Source organism: Carcharodon carcharias, chromosome 17 (assembly GCF_017639515.1).
Source record: "Carcharodon carcharias isolate sCarCar2 chromosome 17, sCarCar2.pri, whole genome shotgun sequence".
Lineage (NCBI taxonomy): Eukaryota > Metazoa > Chordata > Chondrichthyes > Lamniformes > Lamnidae > Carcharodon > Carcharodon carcharias.
Window position 1 is genome coordinate 117,854,058 of NC_054483.1, and position 19,055 is coordinate 117,873,112.

The window sequence follows — 19,055 nt, forward strand, 5'->3', positions numbered from 1 at the left end:
CTGTCAGAACTACTCAGCTCCAGACCTCATTACAAGCTTGGTCAAAACATGGACATAAGAGCTGAATTCCAGAGGTCAGATGAGAGTGACAACTTGAATATGTCCAAACCGTAAGTGACTTCATCATCTCCTGTGGGTCCTCTCTTGGCTGAAGAGTCCGATAGATGTCCGCAGAGCTGGCAGTTCATGTTTTTCTTATTGGTGCTTGGGGGTGCTTCTGCAGCTGTGTCACCTCTTGCCTTCTTCTGAGCACATCGGATGTTGAGAGATTGGTATAGACGGTGCACAATGCAAAGTACTATAGAAAAGTTATGGTGCAGAGAGAGGCCATTCAACCCATTCTATCTGCCAAAAAGAGAAAAAAGAAACTAGCCGCTCATTTTAATCCCACTTTCCAGCACCTGGTCCATCGCCTTGCAGGCTACAGCACTTCAGATGCAGATCCAGATACCTTTTAAATGTGCTGAGCATTTCAGCCTCAACCATCAACTTAGGCAGTAAATTCCAGATGCCTACTGCCCTCTTGAGGAAAAAGTTTTTCCTCATGTCCCCACTAATCCTTCTACCTTAAATCTATGCCCCCTGGTAACTGACACCTCAGCTAAGGGAAAGAAGTCTTTCCCATCTACCCTATCTAGGCTCCTCAATTTTGTACACCTCAATTAGATCATCCCTTAGCTTCCTCTGTTCTAAGGAAAACAACCCTAGCCTATCCAATCTTTCCTCATAGCTGCAATTTTCAAGCACTGGCAACATTCTTGTGAATCTCCTCTGCATTGTCTCCAGAGCAATTATGTCCTTCTTTTAAGATGGTGACCAGAACTGTAAACAAAATTCCAGCTGTGGCCTAACCAGCGTTGTTATACAGTTCCATCATTACATCCCTGCTTTTGTACTGAATACCTTGCCCAGTAAAGGAAAGCATTCCATATGCTTTTTTGACCACTTTGTCCACCTTTCCTGTCACCTTCAAGGTCCTGTGAACATGCACTTCAAGATCTCTCACTTCCTCAATCCCTCTCCATAACTTCCCGTTTCTTGAGTATTCCCTTGCTTTGATTGCTCTCCCCAAATGCATTACCTTACACTTTTCTGATGAAGAGTTCTGATGAAGGGTCATTCGGACTTGAAACGTTAACTCTATCTTCCTCTCCACAGATGCTGTCAGACCTGCTGAGTTTTACCAGCAATTTTTGTTTCTGTTTCAGATTTCCAGCATCTGCAGTATTTTGCTTTGAACTTACATTTTTCTGGATTGAATTCCATTTGCCACTTTTCCCCCCACTCAGCCAAACCATTGATATCATTCTGGAGTCAACAGCTATCCTCTTCACTATCAACTCTACGGCCAATTTTTGTGTCATCTGCAAATTTCCCAATCATGCCTGAACTGAATTTCAGTGCTTGACTCCACATGGGCTTGTTGGCTGTAGGGTTTTATCAAAAGAGGTGATCTACAATGCAGTGGTTTGTAAGGCTCATTTTTAGGGTGTCCTTGCAACTTTTGTACTGACCACCTTGGTGTCATTTTGACCCGAGACAGTTCCCTATAGAAGATCTGCTTGAGGATTCTATAGCCATCCATCTGGGGCCTGTCCATCTAAGTTGAATTTTCTGGAGGATGGTCTGCATGTTCTGAACCCAAGCACGATGAAGGACCTCATTATTTGTGATTTTGTCCTGCCATCAAACTCTCATGATGGACCTCGGGTGTCTTTGATTCCAAAGGTTAGATGTAACGCCAATGGCAGATCCATGATTCTGCGCCATACAGCAAAGTGGTCAGGACAATGGCCAGGTATGGTATGATTTTAGTCTTCAGCTTAGCATCATGCTACTTCCAGACATATCATGGAGTCGGCTGTAAGCCGAACCTGCTTTCTGGATGCTAGCATTGATATCTTCATTGATAGTGGCATCCCCAGAGAGCGCACAACCAAGGTATGAGAAGTTTTTTATAACCTTGAGACTGGTGCCATCATGATGCTTCATAGGTTGTGCCTAGTGCTGGCTAAAATAGAACCTTGGTCTCCAAATCAGTTTCTCCAAAACTTAAGTTTTTGGCAGTACTCGAGAATTTGTTTGCCATAGTCTAGATGCCTTCCTTGTTCCTTGGATTGGTATATTTCTGTCAAGAAAACAAATAAAAAGGGATTTAATTAAAATACAGTACCATCCTACCCTTTAATCAGTATGTAAAAAAAAAACTTGTATTTATATAGTGCCTTTCATGACCTCAGGACTTCTTAAAGCGCATTACAGACAATTAAGTATTTTTGATGTATAGTTGCTATTGTAATGTAGGATACTTTAATGTTGGGGTATTGTAACATTGTGGTCATTCACTTATAATTTGTGTTTGTCGCCTTAGGTACCATACTAACACATCATTTTATAACTTCCCATCATAATATTTACTCAGGAGAAAGAAACAATTGTCCACAGGGACAGAAGAAATTCACAACATGGCTTCCAAAAAAACAAGTCACACTGAACAAATTTGATAGATTTTTTTTCAGGAAGTCACTAGGATAGTGGATGAGGGAAATCTGGCAGACATTGTAAACCTGGACTCTCAGAATACCTTTAATCCTCACACTGGATCACTTTACAAGATGAAACCATGTGGAAATTTGAAATGCAGGTATAAGAATTTGAACCAATCCCTCAGCCAAAAAGTTGTAGAAGTTAATGGATGTGGATCAACTTAGTGACTTATTACTAGTGGTGTCTCACAGGATTTGGTCCTAGGCTCACTACTCTTATTACAAGACTCATATGCTTATTACTACAGCCTTTACTAATGACCTGAAGAGCAGTCTTGGGAATGTGGTAAGTTTACAAATGACACCAAACTCTATGCAAGGGTTAAGATGGTAGAGGAATGCAACCAAATCCAAAATGTTAAAGTGTGTTTGGGGAGTGGGCACACATTAGCAAATGGCATTTAATTTAGATAAATATATCATATACACATAATACACATATAATTTGCAGGGAACAATATTAAAAGAGGTGAACAGAAAAAAATGATCTTGATGGTATTGCATAGTTCATGACCAAAGCAGAGAGAATGCACTTAAAGTTAACAAGGTTGTACTGAAAGAACCATTCAGTATAACTCAGAGAACATCATTTTGACACTGTACATACCGCTGGTTAGATCACATCTAGAATACTGTACCTAGTTTTGGCAGATATCGAGGTCATATAAAAGGTCCATTGGTGAGGTACAACAATGATTCCCAGTTTCAAAACCTCAGCTGCTTAGATAGGCTCAAGGACCTTCAAGTATTTAGTTAACAGCAGCAGATACTTACAGCTGACCTGATAAAGACTATATAGCATCCCTGTTGATAGATCGAGGGGATCGGGAGATTTTAAATGAAGTGAGAGTAGGAATAGACCGGACATTCAGCAGAATTGTGAGCCTCTGAAAAATACTGTCAGTTCGTGTGGGTCCTGAGGTGCTGACTCTATGCATGCATTCAAAAGGGAGCTGGACTGGTTATTTGCTGGGGCTGAGGTTGATCATATAAAAGGTATCAATAGTTAACTAATGTATGGTCAATGCAATCCCTGGGCTGATTTTGAATGCCTGATGGGTCAGAGAGGAAGTTTCCAGAGATTTTTTTTTCTTTATTGGCCCTAAGGTTATTTTTCTGCATTTGTGCCTCTCCAGGAGATTACATGGCTGCAGGAGTGACAGATAAGGAAAACTATGGTCAGTCTTGATGGGCTGGCTGGGCTTTTCCTGGTCATCATTTTATGTTTGTAGATTGAGGGGGAGTGGGCATCAAGAAGCCAGGAAGAATTTGATCACTGGTAGGAGACTCTCAAAAATGACAGTGATAGCCACAGGCCATGAGTTTATAGCAGCAGCAGGGCTGTAAAGAGCTAAGGAGAACGAGAATTATGTAATAAAGAAATCAGCAAACCTACATCCCTGCAAGATTTCTGAATTTGGTTGAGTTAAACAGATCACTAGAAATGTAATGGATGTTTGGGTCACATAACTTTATAGACCAAACAAAACAACAGAGGATGACATGAACTGAACATTTTTAATAACAGAGTTAGACTTAACAAAATGGGTCTCAGTAAATTGAACCCATTCATGTAATTTAAAATCAGGATTCCTTTATTTGAATTTCACCATGTGGTTTCATTCAGGATGTTTCTTTAAAGCACACTGCCATGTGGGCAGTGTTGTGGACAATCATTAAGTTTCAAAGTGCTATTGTATTATATTTTTGTTTGTTATATCTTTAAAATTTACTTGTAATCATTATTATTAATACATAAGTCCATAAACACTTCAGTGACAACAAGCCAAAACATACAAATTTCTATTTATAGAGTCCTTAAAGTTCCTTCATTGCAGCACACAATTGGTTTTAAATTAATCCAAGGTTTTTGCTTCCGCTGGGCTGAGTCGATTCCATTTCATGTTTGTAAAGAAGAATCTCCCAATAATTTGTACAATCTTAGAAATTTATAACTGGTGGTCATATCTTCAGCCATTTATGTGCTATATAGAATTTCCTCCCCAAACTTTTTGCCTCTCTATCTCTCTCTTTCTCCTCCTTTAAGACGTTCCTTAAAACCTCCTCGAACAAGGTTTGGACCACCCGTACTAAAGTCTCCTTTTTTGGCTAGGTGTCAAGTTTCGTCTGATGACATTCCTGTGATGTGCCTTGGCATGTTTTACTACATTAAAGGTGACAAAGAAATGCTAGTTGTTGTATATGCTATAAGCTCACAGAACTTATGTTACTCACTGTATTTCCTCATAACTGAGACTGGGTTCAGCCTCTTGGTCTTCTCTACATGTCGCTTATCACTCTCACTTGTTTCGCTTGCATCCAACACCTAGAAGTGGCAGACAGATGTGAGACCCCAATCAGACTGGTTCTTTTGGCATATCACAAATGCTAAATTCTAAAGGATAGCAGTAAGAAACTTACTGTAATTGTGTGACAGTGTGCTTTTTAATATGTACACTATAATGGCATTGTTTAAAGCCCTGAACTATGAAAGAAATATATAACAAATAGTTTATTCATAATTTATTGAAAGAACATATATTAATATTATAAAAACATTTTATGTTATAGATAGATGCTCTTTCCACCTCCTTTGTTCATTTGGGTAACTCAAAGTAATTATTGTATTCAATATAACCTCTCTCTAGAAATTCATCACAGTTCCAAAACAGTCCTTTCCAAATTCACTATTCCAGTACCACCAAGAATTGTTGGCACAAGCTAGAATTCTATGTTTATGCCAAGAACTTGAGCCTTAATCTAATAAATCCAAATGAAATAGCAGGGCAAACTATACATAACGTTTCTACTACTAATATAATCCTCTTCTTCATGAGATCTGGAAATCTCTCTTGTTTGCACAATTTCAAGTGCAGAATAAATCATCACTTAACCAACCATTCTTGTTGCAGCACAAAAAAAGTCTTAGAATATCTGAGCCACACATTAAAGTTGTTACACATTAGTGACTACATAATGCTGAGAATTTGTAAATTGCACTGCTTATTGATATTGATATGATAAATGGCATATATTGGATTTTGCTGTTAATTGGTTGTCTGTGCCACCATTCTGCAGGTAGAATAAAAGTCAGTGATCCATTTCCAAGGCCATTGCCTACACCACACAGATTTTCCCTCTCTTCCTTTGCAATTAGCTGAGATGCTTCAGGAAATATGGGCACAAGCCCACACACTGCCACAACTGCTATACCTCACAGGTGCACTAACTTCGTAAAACCTCTGGGAACCAATTAGGAGCAGCTACTCTCTCTGATTTTCCCCATCATATGAGAGAGTGCCTAGATTTGGAGTGGAGATTCTCCTTGGCCACATATTACAGATTGGGGGCACATTCAGACCCAAGTAGGGAAATGAACAAGCACTGCAGCATTGATGTTCAAACACAGTGTATCATGAAAATTTTAACATGGTCATTGTTATTGGAGTATTAGAAATTAGAGGTCTAGACTAATAATCAAGCAGATTAAAATCCCATCACGGCATGAATTTGAATTCAAATTAAAAAAATACAAATGAATCTCGTAAAAACCGACCATTTCACGAATGTCCTTTCGGGAAGGAAAACTATTGTCCTTACCTGGTCTGGCCTACATGTGGCTCCAGTCATACAACATCTTAACTGCCCTCTGAAATGGCCTAACAAGCCACTCAGTTCATTGCTGCAAAAATGCATGAGAACTTCCCACCTAACAGCACAGTGTGAATATCTTCACCATGTAGAGTACAGCAGTTCAAAAAGGTTCACTAGCCCTTTCTCCAGGGCAACTTGGCAAGGGCAATAAATGGACGTGTTAGCTTCATTTACATTGTGAGACTGAATATTAAAAAAATTACTGAATTTATATAGCAACTTATTGGGCCTGATTTTAAAGGGAGAGATATGATGCACGCCAATCCTGAAGCTGGCAGCGAATACAGAGAGTTTGTAAAGGTGGAGGGCCTATCAACCATAAATGGCCCACAGGGAAACTTAAAATTAAATTTAATTGCTTAACTGCCTGAACCCGTTCCGGTGCACGATCCACATGTAGGACAGATGTAGCCTGACAGTAACACTGTCACTGTTCTCTTGCTCAGGTGTCCACTTAAAATTGCAGATTGGGTCCTGATGACATCATTGGGCCCTCATCTGCATATTTAAAGAGAATCCTGCCTCATTCCTGTGGGTGTCTCAGTTTCCTGCTGCAAAGAGTAGGTTAACATTGGGGCGCTATGGGGTGACAGTAGAATTAGAATGATTAAGTCACAGCCCTCATTTAAAGTGTTAAAATTGGGCCTATTGTGTCCTCAGGATGTCCCAAAGTGCTTCATTTTCAATGAATTACTTATTGAAGTGCAGGCGAATGGACTTATACAACAGTTAAATGAGAAGGACGGCTGGTTAATGTGTATTTGGCTATGTCGCCTGAGGTAGAATGTTGGCCAGGGCACTGGGCGAACCCTCTACTCTTCTTAATATTGCCATAAAATCTTGTTTATTCACCTGATTGGAGCCTCTGTTTAAAGTCTTATCTGTAGGACAGCACCTCAGAGCATGCACCACTCTTAGTATCGCACCAGAATAACAGTCTGAATTAAATGTTTAAATTCTGGAGTAGATTTAGAATCCATAACTCTCTAACTTAGATCGACTGAGCCATGCTGACATTGGGAGGGAAAAGTAATTTTGAATGTGATTTTTAGAAGTTGGTAAGTAATAAAATTTTGAAACCACATTATTGTCATTTTAAACATTTGTGTGAGTGGGTGTCCATGCTGAAGCAAACCTAGGTGCTCACAATTCTTTTGAAGAGGCATTACATTCTTTTGTTCTTACAAATATACATGTGTATGTACATTTTTACTCCAAGGGCATTCATAGCCCTGACTATTACCCTATTTATATCTTACCATTGATTTAAATATCATTGTTATTTTATTCAATGTTTCCAGACTCTCCATTTATATGCATAATTTATATTGACAAAATAACAAAGATATTAGCAATTTATATGATGAATGGCATATATTGCTTTTCTATTTATACTTTGATGGCTGTGAAGACTGACAAAGTACAGTTAAACTCTATTGAATGCCAGATATATTGCACCACTTAGTCCTCTTCCACAATTAAAAAGTTGCTTCTGCCAAAAAATTATTTGGTTAAATCGTGTATAAAGAATTTATAATATACAAATCACCAGTTGCCATGAACAATTTAAACATCTTGGATGGAAGCACAAAGGAATTATTTACAAAAGGCCATATTATCTCAGAAAATGTTAAACTTGTAGTATTCATGTTATACTCTTCCAGTGAAAAATACTGATTTGATTAAATCGAACACATAAAGCAATAAAGCTGGAAGTACTCCTAATTTTAAGCAAGTATTATAAATGGTACACAACAAAACTCCTTGGTGGATTGGTGGGTAAATTCAGTGACGACAACTGAATAGGTCCCTGCTCACAAGAGCTTTCTTTGATCTCAGCTAGTCAATAAGCAGGGTTGCTACAATGGGCTTCAAAGTCACCGAGTAGAAGGAAAAAAAGCACCAGATAGTTGCTATCTAAATATAAAAACAAAAAAACTGCGGATGCTGGAAATCCAAAACAAAAACAGAATTACCTGGAAAAACTCAGCACGTCTGGCAGTATCGGTGGAGAAGAAAAGAGTTGACGTTTCGAGTCCTCATGACTCTACGACAGAACTTCTATCTAATGCTGGAAAGCACATGTGTGGACAGGGTTAGGACACAGCTATGAAGCAACCCAAAGTTGAATACCAGAGAAATTGCACCTGAGTACCTTCATATGGGCAAGAAAATTAATTCACTGACCATGGATGAAACTTAAGACTAATTTAGTCTTCTTGGCTGTGTGTCATATTAGACAGCCCATTTACATATCTACTCAAACATAAAACAACAAATATAAGCTTTTTTGGGGGGAGTTAAAATTGGGTAGGGGATCATGTTGGATGAAGGTAAAACCCAACTAATGCAGTTGAGGAAAACAGTCCTTTGCAGTAATGGTAATGGTACCTTCCAAATGAAAGAAAATATAAAAGGGAGATTAGATTTTTTTAGCAAACCAAGTTTACTTCTGGTTGAACCTCATTCTGTGTTCACCTTTTCAATCATGCTCAGGTTACATGCAAGGGAATGAAGTTTCGTCTGGCATTTTTGCTTTACCTCTACTCAATGCACTGCTCTTGATGAGATGTGGTTCCGCATGCTGAATAACGGTAGCCTCTTGGTACATCTCAAACATGAAAAAGACAAACTATCTTGACCTGAACTTCAATGGCACAAGCATCGCCAGGATCCCACCAATATCTTAGGAGTCATCACTGACTAGAAGCTTAACAGGACTAGCTACATCAACACCACCAAAGCATGAGCTAGACAGAACAGCCTGTGATGGGTGGTTCACTGCTCAAAAAAATCTCTATTAAATACATGGGTCAAATCAGAAGTGTAATAGAACACTCAACATTCTCCTTGATGTTAGCAACTGCAACAGTAATCAAGAATCTCAATATCATCCAGGTCAGGACTGTCCATTTTATCACCATCTTTACCAACGGACTGAATATCCACTGCCTCCATCAGTGACATGCTGTGACGGCAGTATTTACTATGCAAAGCAATCTTTAAACAAACTTCCTTTAGTAGTATCTCTCAGCCTTATGAACTCTGTTTTTAAGCAAGATCATGGGAACACCTTAAAGTTACCCAGTATACACCATTTAACTTGGATAAATATCGCCATTCCTTTCTCACCAGTGGGTCAATATCTTGAAATTCCCTACCTAACACCATTATAAGAGCACCATTTGCAGAAGTAGTGCCATCTTTTCAAGACAAACAAGGTTGAGCCTTGCCAACATCAACAATAGCTCAAAATGTATTTGTAATTCTTACTTATCGAAAGACATTTTTATGGTGGTTCTTATTTCATTCCATTCTTGGAGACTGACATTTGTGCACTGGATTGAGAAATTTACAATACTAAAACCAGCTCCTTTATATTGGTGACAGGACCTCACAAGCAACTTTGCACTGGTATAACAAAAGCTGGTTTTAGCCGTGTAATTGCAGAAAGCTATTGCTCGGTACTTTTGTGATCTAAGTTAAACAAAAAGCATAGTGAGAAAATATTCGGCTCTGCATATGTCTCAAATGATCAGCTGGAATTTCTGATCATATTATTATGAAATATTCTATAAAGAAATGATTGCCGAGAAAGGGTAGTGCCAATGTTGGAGAGCACTGAATAATTTTTCTACTTCGGGGATGTGCTTCAGAATTAAGCAAAACTAAAATAGTATGCAGGTTTTAAATTAGTAGGTTAATATGCATACATTGGCGGCATGTTTTAAAGCAAAAAAGTATCGGTAAGCTTTAATTTGGGGATTGCAATGTTAGGAGGGAAGGAATCAGTCAAATTTTGGGGCGAAGACTATATCCATATCAACATGTACTTGCTAATTGGCAACATTCTTTCCAACAACTCCCAATTTTATCCCAGCTAGTTATCCTGTCTTTTTTTAAAAAAATCCTTATGATTATTTTCCTGGCATTCAACACATGGCTTGAAGTTTCTGGTTCTCTTTGTGTTTTACAGCTGGAGGAGACACCACCCCACCCCTCCTACACCCCCCCCCCCCCCCTTCTATTCACAGCAGAGTTCACTAAATTCTCCCATTGTGCGGTCCCCACCCAGTCCACATTAGGGGTCAACACCGCTGGCGAGCACGCCCGCAACAGCACAGAGAAAGTTGCAGCAGTTTTAACCAAGGCGATACTGTAACTTATTCATGATTTCGTTTATTAAAACATCCTCCGTTTTGCGGAGTGAGAACTGAAAATGGTGCATGCAGAACAGAGTGTAAACTGTGCGTTTCCAAGTCTCCCCACTCCGTCCTCATGCCGCCGCACAAACTTCAAACTTTTTTTTTCAAAATTAAAAAAAAAATGCAGAAATAGGTTTTTTTTTTGGAACAGCATTCCCCCCCGGGGGGGGGGGTGAAAGTCTACATTGCTCATTGTATTTCACGTCTTGTAATACTGCAGTCTTCCAGCTGTTGACCACATGATGACTGCTGTTTAACAGAGTAGTAACAATCGCTGCACCAATTGAAGCTGGTCAGCGGTGCTGGGAGGCTTTAATCAGCTATTGCGCGTACACTTAGGGAAAACACATCACACCATATATACACACACACACCCACCCACCCCACACACACACACACAAAAACCCCCACCCACCCCACACACACACACACACACACAGACACAGACAGGCGGATCCACGCCTGCTTCTCTCTCTCCGTTACAGCTTCCCCCCCCCCCCCCACCTTTCCAGGAGGATAAAAGGTAAGAGATAAAACATAATCGGAGGGGAGGGGAGGGGAGGAATAAATATATATAAATATAATGGTTGGATTTTTTTTCGTACGGAATTCTGGTTCCTGCTTTAAAAATGTGTCGAAGGGGGCTGGAGATTTTGGGGGGGGGGGGGAGAGGAGGGGGCTGGAGATTTGTTTTGGGGGGGTGGGGTTGAGGTTGGGGTTGGGTTTGAGTTTGGGGTTGGGGTTGTGTTTGGGTTTGGGGTTGGGTTTGAGTTTGAGTTTGGGTTTGGGGTTGGGTTTGAGGTTGGGGTTGGGGTTGGGGTTGGGTTTGAGTTTGGGGTTGGGGTTGGGTTTGAGTTTGGGGTTGGGTTTGAGTTTGGGGTTGGGTTTGAGTTTGGGGTTGGGGTTGGGTTTGAGGTTGGGGTTGGGGTTGAGGTTGGGTTTGGGGTTGGGTTTGAGGTTGGGTTTGAGTTTGGGTTTGGAGGTGGGGTTGCGTTTGGAGGTGGGGTTGGGTTTGGGTTTGGGTTTGGGGTTGAGGTTGAGGTTGGGTTTGGGTTTGGGTTTGAGGTTGGGTTTGAGTTTGCGTTTGGAGGTGGGGTTGCGTTTGGAGGTGGGGTTGCGCTTGGAGGTGGGGTTGCGCTTGGAGGTGGGGTTGCGCTTGGAGGTGGGGTTGCGTTTGGAGGTGGGGTTGCGTTTGGAGGTGGGGTTGCGTTTGGAGGTGGGGTTGCGTTTGGAGGTGGGGTTGCGTTTGGAGGTGGGGTTGCGTTTGGAGGTGGGGTTGCGTTTGGAGGTGGGGTTGCGTTTGGAGGTGGGGTTGCGTTTGGAGGTGGGGTTGCGTTTGGAGGTGGGGTTGCGTTTGGAGGTGGGGTTGCGTTTGGAGGTGGGGTTGCGTTTGGAGGTGGGGTTGCGTTTGGAGGTGGGGTTGCGTTTGGAGGTGGGGTTGCGTTTGGAGGTGGGGTTGCGTTTGGAGGTGGGGTTGCGTTTGGAGGTGGGGTTGCGTTTGGAGGTGGGGTTGCGTTTGGAGGTGGGGTTGCGTTTGGAGGTGGGGTTGCGTTTGGAGGTGGGGTTGCGTTTGGAGGTGGGGTTGCGTTTGGAGGTGGGGTTGCGTTTGGAGGTGGGGTTGCGTTTGGAGGTGGGGTTGCGTTTGGAGGTGGGGTTGCGTTTGGAGGTGGGGTTGCGTTTGGAGGTGGGGTTGCGTTTGGAGGTGGGGTTGCGTTTGGAGGTGGGGTTGCGTTTGGAGGTGGGGTTGCGTTTGGAGGTGGGGTTGCGTTTGGAGGTGGGGTTGCGTTTGGAGGTGGGGTTGCGTTTGGAGGTGGGGTTGCGTTTGGAGGTGGGGTTGCGTTTGGAGGTGGGGTTTGAGGTGGGGTTTGAGGTGGGGTTTGGAGGTGGGGTTGGGTTTGGAGGTGGGGTTGGGTTTGGAGGTGGGGTTGGGTTTGGAGGTGGGGTTGGGTTTGGAGGTGGGGTTGGGTTTGGAGGTGGGGTTGGGTTTGGAGGTGGGGTTGGGTTTGGAGGTGGGGTTGGGTTTGGAGGTGGGGTTGGGTTTGGAGGTGGGGTTGGGTTTGGAGGTGGGGTTGGGTTTGGAGGTGGGGTTGGGTTTGGAGGTGGGGTTGCGTTTGGAGGTGGGGTTGCGTTTGGAGGTGGGGTTGCGTTTGGAGGTGGGGTTGCGTTTGGAGGGGGGGTTGCGTTTGGAGGGGGGGTTGCGTTTGGAGGGGGGGTTGCGTTTGGAGGGGGGGTTGCGTTTGGAGGGGGGGTTGCGTTTGGAGGGGGGGGTTGCGTTTGGAGGGGGGGTTGCGTTTGGAGGGGGGGTTGCGTTTGGAGGGGGGGTTGCGTTTGGAGGGGGGGTTGCGTTTGGAGGGGGGGTTGCGTTTGGAGGGGGGGTTGCGTTTGGAGGGGGGGTTGCGTTTGGAGGGGGGGTTGCGTTTGGAGGGGGGGTTGCGTTTGGAGGGGGGGTTGCGTTTGGAGGGGGGGTTGCGTTTGGAGGGGGGGTTGCGTTTGGAGGGGGGGTTGCGTTTGGAGGGGGGGTTGCGTTTGGAGGGGGGGTTGCGTTTGGAGGGGGGGTTGCGTTTGGAGGGGGGGTTGCGTTTGGAGGGGGGGTTGCGTTTGGAGGGGGGGTTGCGTTTGGGAGGGGGGGTTGCGTTTGGAGGGGGGGTTGCGTTTGGAGGGGGGGTTGCGTTTGGAGGGGGGGTTGCGTTTGGAGGGGGGGTTGCGTTTGGAGGGGGGGGTTGCGTTTGGAGGGGGGGTTGCGTTTGGAGGGGGGGTTGCGTTTGGAGGGGGGGTTGCGTTTGGAGGGGGGGGTTGCGTTTGGAGGGGGGGTTGCGTTTGGAGGGGGGGTTGCGTTTGGAGGGGGGGTTGCGTTTGGAGGGGGGGTTGCGTTTGGAGGGGGGGTTGCGTTTGGAGGGGGGGTTGCGTTTGGAGGGGGGGTTGCGTTTGGAAGGGGGGGTTGCGTTTGGAGGGGGGGTTGCGTTTGGAGGGGGGGTTGCGTTTGGAGGGGGGGTTGCGTTTGGAGGGGGGGTTGCGTTTGGAGGGGGGGTTGCGTTTGGAGGGGGGGTTGCGTTTGGAGGGGGGGGTTGCGTTTGGAGGGGGGTTGCGTTTGGAGGGGGGGTTGCGTTTGGAGGGGGGGTTGCGTTTGGAGGGGGGGTTGCGTTTGGAGGGGGGGTTGCGTTTGGAGGGGGGGGTTGCGTTTGGAGGGGGGGTTGCGTTTGGAGGGGGGGTTGCGTTTGGAGGGGGGGTTGCGTTTGGAGGGGGGGTTGCGTTTGGAGGGGGGGTTGCGTTTGGAGGGGGGGTTGCGTTTGGGAGGGGGGGTTGCGTTTGGAGGGGGGGTTGCGTTTGGAGGGGGGGTTGCGTTTGGAGGGGGGGTTGCGTTTGGAGGGGGGGTTGCGTTTGGAGGGGGGGTTGCGTTTGGAGGGGGGGTTGCGTTTGGAGGGGGGGTTGCGTTTGGAGGGGGGGTTGCGTTTGGAGGGGGGGTTGCGTTTGGAGGGGGGGTTGCGTTTGGAGGGGGGGTTGCGTTTGGAGGGGGGGTTGCGTTTGGAGGGGGGGTTGCGTTTGGGGTTGGGGTTGAGTTTGGGGTTGAGTTTGGGGTTGGGGTTGAGTTTGGGGTTGGGGTTGAGGTTGGGGTTGAGGTTGAGGGTGGGTTTGAGGTTGGGGTTGGGGTTTGGGTTGGGTTTGAGTTTGGGGTTGGGTTTGAGTTTGGGGTTGGGGTTGAGGTTGGGGTTGGGGTTGAGGTTGGGGTTGGGGTTGGGGTTGAGGGTGGGTTTGAGGTTGGGTTTGGGTTTGGGGTTGAGGTTGGGGTTGAGGTTGGGGTTGAGGTTGAGTTTGGGGTTGAGGTTGGGGTTGAGGTTGGGGTTGAGGTTGAGTTTGGGGTTGGGGTTGAGGTTGAGTTTGGGGTTGGGGTTGGGGTTGAGGTTGGGTTTGGGGTTGGGGTTGGGGTTGAGGTTGAGTTTGGGGTTGGGGTTGAGTTTGGGGTTGAGGTTGAGGTTGAGTTTGGGGTTGAGGTTGAGGTTGAGTTTGGGGTTGGGTTTGAGGGTGGGTTTGAGGGTGGGTTTGGGTTTGAGTTTGGGGTTGGGGTTGGGTTTGAGTTTGGGTTTGAGTTTGGGGTTGGGGTTGAGGGTGGGTTTGAGTTTGGGTTTGAGTTTGGGGTTGGGGTTGGGGTTGAGGTTGGGGTTGGGGTTGGGGTTGGGTTTGAGTTTGGGGTTGGGGTTGAGGTTGGGGTTGAGGTTGGGGTTGGGGTTGGGTTTGAGGGTGGGTTTGAGGGTGGGTTTGGGTTTGAGTTTGGGGTTGAGGTTGAGGTTGGGGTTGAGGTTGGGTTTGGGGTTGGGGTTGGGGTTGAGGTTGGGTTTGAGGGTGGGTTTGGGTTTGGGGTTGGGGTTGGGTTTGAGTTTGGGGTTGGGGTTGAGGGTGGGTTTGAGTTTGGGTTTGAGTTTGAGTTTGAGTTTGGGGTTGGGGTTGGGGTTGAGGTTGGGGTTGGGGTTTGGGTTTGGGTTTGAGTTTGGGGTTGGGGTTGGGGTTGAGGTTGGGGTTGGGGTTGAGGGTGGGTTTGAGGGTGGGTTTGGGTTTGAGTTTGGGGTTGGGGTTGGGTTTGAGGTTGAGTTTGGGGTTGGGGTTGAGTTTGGGGTTGGGGTTGGGGTTGAGGTTGAGTTTGGGGTCGGGGTTGAGTTTGAGTTTGGGGTCGGGGTTGAGGTTGGGTTTGGGGTCGGGGTTGAGGTTGAGTTTGGGGTCGGGGTTGAGTTTGGGGTTGGGGTCGGGGTTGAGGTTGAGTTTGGGGTCGGGGTTGGGGTTGAGGTTGGGGTTGGGGTTGAGGTTGGGGTTGGGGTTGGGGTTTGGGTTGGGTTTGAGTTTGGGGTTGGGTTTGGGTTTGAGGGTGGGTTTGAGGGTGGGTTTGGGTTTGAGTTTGGGGTTGGGTTTGGGTTTGAGTTTGGGTTTGAGTTTGGGGTTGGGGTTGAGGTTGGGTTTGAGGGTGGGTTGGGGTTGGGTTTGAGTTTGAGTTTGAGTTTGAGTTTGAGTTTGAGGTTGAGGTTGGGGTTGAGGTTGGGGTTGGGGTTGGGGTTGGGGTTGAGGTTGGGGTTGAGGTTGGGGTTGAGGGTGGGTTTGAGGGTGGGTTTGGGTTTGAGTTTGGGGTTGGGGTTGGGTTTGAGTTTGGGGTTGGGGGTGGGGTTGAGGGTGGGTTTGAGGGTGGGTTTGGGTTTGAGTTTGGGGTTGGGGTTGGGGTTGGGTTTGAGTTTGGGGTTGGGGTTGAGGTTGGGGTTGGGGTTGGGTTTGAGGGTGGGTTTGAGGGTGGGTTTGGGTTTGAGTTTGGGGTTGGGGTTGGGGTTGGGTTTGAGTTTGGGGTTGGGGTTGGGGTTGGGTTTGAGTTTGAGTTTGGGGTTGGGGTTGAGGTTGAGTTTGGGGTTGGGGTTGAGTTTGGGGTTGGGGTTGGGGTTGGGGTTGGGGTTGAGGTTGGGGTTGAGGGTGGGTTTGAGGGTGGGTTTGGGTTTGAGTTTGGGGTTGGGGTTGGGTTTGAGTTTGGGGTTGGGGTTGGGTTTGAGTTTGGGGTTGGGGTTGGGTTTGAGTTTGGGGTTGGGGTTGAGGTTGGGGTTGGGGGTGGGGTTGAGGGTGGGTTTGAGGGTGGGTTTGGGTTTGAGTTTGGGGTTGGGGTTGAGGTTGAGTTTGGGGTTGGGGTTGGGGTTGGGGTTGAGTTTGAGTTTGGGGTTGGGTTTGAGTTTGGGGTTGAGGTTGAGTTTGGGGTTGGGGTTGAGTTTGGGGTTGGGGTTGGGGTTGAGGTTGGGGTTGGGGTTTGGGTTGGGTTTGAGTTTGGGGTTGGGTTTGAGGGTGGGTTTGAGGGTGGGTTTGGGTTTGAGTTTGGGGTTGGGGTTGGGGTTGGGTTTGAGGGTGGGTTTGAGGGTGGGTTTGGGTTTGAGTTTGGGGTTGGGGTTGGGTTTGAGTTTGGGGTTGGGGTTGGGGTTGGGTTTGAGTTTGGGGTTGGGGTTGGGGTTGGGGTTGAGGTTGAGTTTGGGGTTGGGTTTGAGTTTGGGGTTGGGGTTGAGGTTGAGTTTGGGGTTGGGGTTGGGGGTGGGGTTGAGGTTGGGGTTGAGGGTGGGTTTGGGTTTGAGTTTGGGGTTGGGGTTGGGTTTGGGTTTGAGTTTGGGGTTGGGGTTGGGGTTGGGGTTGGGGTTGGGGTGTGTTAACCGCAGCTGGGTGGTCGGATCTCTGCTGCTGCTGCTTCTTCCCTGCCTCAGGTAGTAAGTTACTCGACCCAAGACCACGGGGAAATTTAACTCGCCACCGCTGTAATGAAGTGCCGGGATAGATTTCCCTCAGACTTCTTAATATGAAAAATAAAATAAAATAATGTTTTTTTTTTCTTATAAAGTTTGTTCCGTAAGTCACCCCCCTCCCCTCCCCCCCCCCCCCACCCCCCTCTCTCTCCCTCTCCCTCCTTTTAAAAACACCGCAAGGGTTTTTTGAATGAACTATGCCTGAAAGGTTGATTTTTTTTTAAAAGAAAGCCTGAGCCAAGCTTCACGCAATGAATGTTTGCTTGGTGTGTTTTACTCTTTACAGATTGGGGTGGGGGTGGTGGGGTATTTATTTTTATATTTTAAAAAAAAAAGCAGATAGGAAGGGAAAAGGAACATTTTTAAAGAAAAAAAACAAATGACATTGGAGCCGGGGCGGCCGCTCCTTTAAGAATGTACCACAAGGAGTCCGAATTTCAGTGCTATGCAGTGGGACAGGGCTTACCGTCACTGACCCAGGCTTGTTCTCTTTGAGCATTTGGAAGAGGCCACCGGTGAGGTCAGGAAAGTCGTTAAAACCGTTTTAATTTAAATGGGCCCCGAGCGTTCGATCTCGCGCAACGGAACCCCCGAGTTCCTCCTCTCCTCCCCCCCCCCCGCCCCGCCCCCCAGGCGGGCGCGAGGGCGCTGGCGCAGGCGCAGTGGCGCGGCCTGGGCCCCGGCGTCGTGTCTGTCTTTCCGTCCGTCCGTCCATCCATCCATCCTTCCTGCTCAATAAAACTCCTTCGAGCCCCATTCGTGTAAGGAAGGAAGGAAGGGAGGGAGGAAGGGAGGGAGGGGGGAGGAGGAGGAGGAGGAGGAGGAGGAGGAGGAAGAGGAGGGGTGCAGTCCGCCTGAGGCGATTTAAAGCCGTCGGAATGCTTCTTCGGACATGTTGCGGGGCGAAGAAGGACTTAAGCAGGAGGTACTGGTTTCCCCCTCTTTCCACACACACCCCTTCCCCCCTCCCTCCCTCCCTCCGTCCCTCCCTCCGATTTCTTCCCGTCTCTTGTTTTATTTTCAGAGGGGAAAAATATCAGCCTCTGGTGCCTATTGCCAGTGGCTGAACATGCTTTTAAGAAACAGATAAGGCGCGCTCTAAAGCTGGCGCTGGGAAGGTTTTGTTCTCTCAGCCCGAGATGTGATGCCTCTTCCCTCCCTTCCACCCCGATGATTACATGTGTAAAATAGCTTTTCGGTTGTGTAACTCTGCGGTCGGGCCGCTCGACCCCCCCCGGCGTGGCAGCTGCTTGTCCGCCCACAGCTGCACAAGTTCTGCTGCCGCTGCTGCCGCCGCCGCCGCCGCTGCTTCTTCTTCGACACTTTTGATGCAGCGACGAGTTTAAACCAGTTTTCACAAATATGGGTTCTGATTATTATTTATGGCAGTTTTGGTGTGTCTCCGGGATTCTGGAAAGCGTTTCACGGAGTGCGTGCGTGGGTTGCGCCCGATTTTGGCTGTTCACCTTTCTCTTGTGCTTTAGGTGGACGGATTTTGGATACCAAATGTCTTGATTTGAGATTCACAAGTGACTTGGTGGGGGTGGGGAAAGAAACTTTAGTCAAAGATCCTCTGCGATTATTAATTAAGATCTGCTTTGTGATTTGACTTTCCGCGAGAGATCAGTACAGCAGATGGAATCTGGTAAACAGTAGCACGTTTTGTTTTCCAACTTGTTGTAATGATGGGTTAAATCGTCTTGCTGTGAAACTTCATGGAGTTTAGGTGTTGCCTTAACAAGCAGTAGAATTAGCATTAATTGTTTCGCACACTTTACTGAAGTGGAAAATAATTTTTAGTGATTTATCTCATTGAGATATATATGATCTTTTCCGTCTGGGAGAAGTCTTCCAGTAACCTCCAGGCTTGTTTTAATTATCACAGTTCATCTCTCCAGTTGCCAATTATTTTTCTGTTTGAAACAGTGGCCTTTATCTAGAGTGGATTGGAACGACCTTGTTTTATTAACGGTGTCTGAAATTACAGTGAAATTGTTTATCCACACGTTTTGTACGCAATTTTCATCACATAGCTAGCACAAAGAAAGGTGGTTGTGGGAGGTCAATCATATCAGTTCCAGGACATCATTGCAGGAGTTCCTCAGGGTAGTGTCCTAGGTCCAACTATCTTCAGCTGCTTCATCAATGTCCTTCCTTCCATCATAAAGTCAGAAGTGGGGATATTTGCTGATGATACACAATGTTCAGCACCATTTGTGACTCCTCATACTGAAGGAGTCTATGTCCAAATGCAGCAAGACCTGGACATATCCAGGCTTGGGCTGACAAGAGGCAAGTAACATTGTCTGGCATGAATGACCATCTCCAACAAAAGAGAATCTAACCATCGCCCCTTGACTTTCAATGACATTACCATCACTGAATCCCCCACTATCAACACC

The 19,055-nt window shown here is 46.4% G+C and overlaps 1 protein-coding gene and 1 long non-coding RNA gene across 8 annotated transcripts in view; one reads left to right on the forward strand and one right to left on the reverse strand.

Annotated features, from left to right (window-relative positions):
- The window catches only part of add3a (adducin 3 (gamma) a), a 318,245-nt gene that overhangs the window by 11,521 nt on the left and 287,669 nt on the right, over positions 1-19,055 (forward strand). For 5 of the 7 annotated variants that reach the window (XM_041210396.1, XM_041210397.1, XM_041210394.1 and 2 more), the window contains exon 1: positions 17,433-17,578. The exons of 1 other annotated variant lie outside the window; for it this stretch is intronic. The gene's annotated coding sequence lies outside the window, so the exon portion shown is untranslated. Of the gene's footprint in view, positions 1-17,432; positions 17,579-18,125; positions 18,299-19,055 lie in introns of those variants that run through there. One more of the 7 variants, XM_041210399.1, reaches the window with a different exon arrangement.
- LOC121290159 lies at positions 1,264-17,226 on the reverse strand. The gene is made up of 3 exons (XR_005945716.1): positions 17,120-17,226; positions 4,782-4,872; positions 1,264-2,128 (listed from the first exon to the last, which is right to left on the reverse strand). It is a non-coding gene; the product is annotated as an uncharacterized LOC121290159 (long non-coding RNA).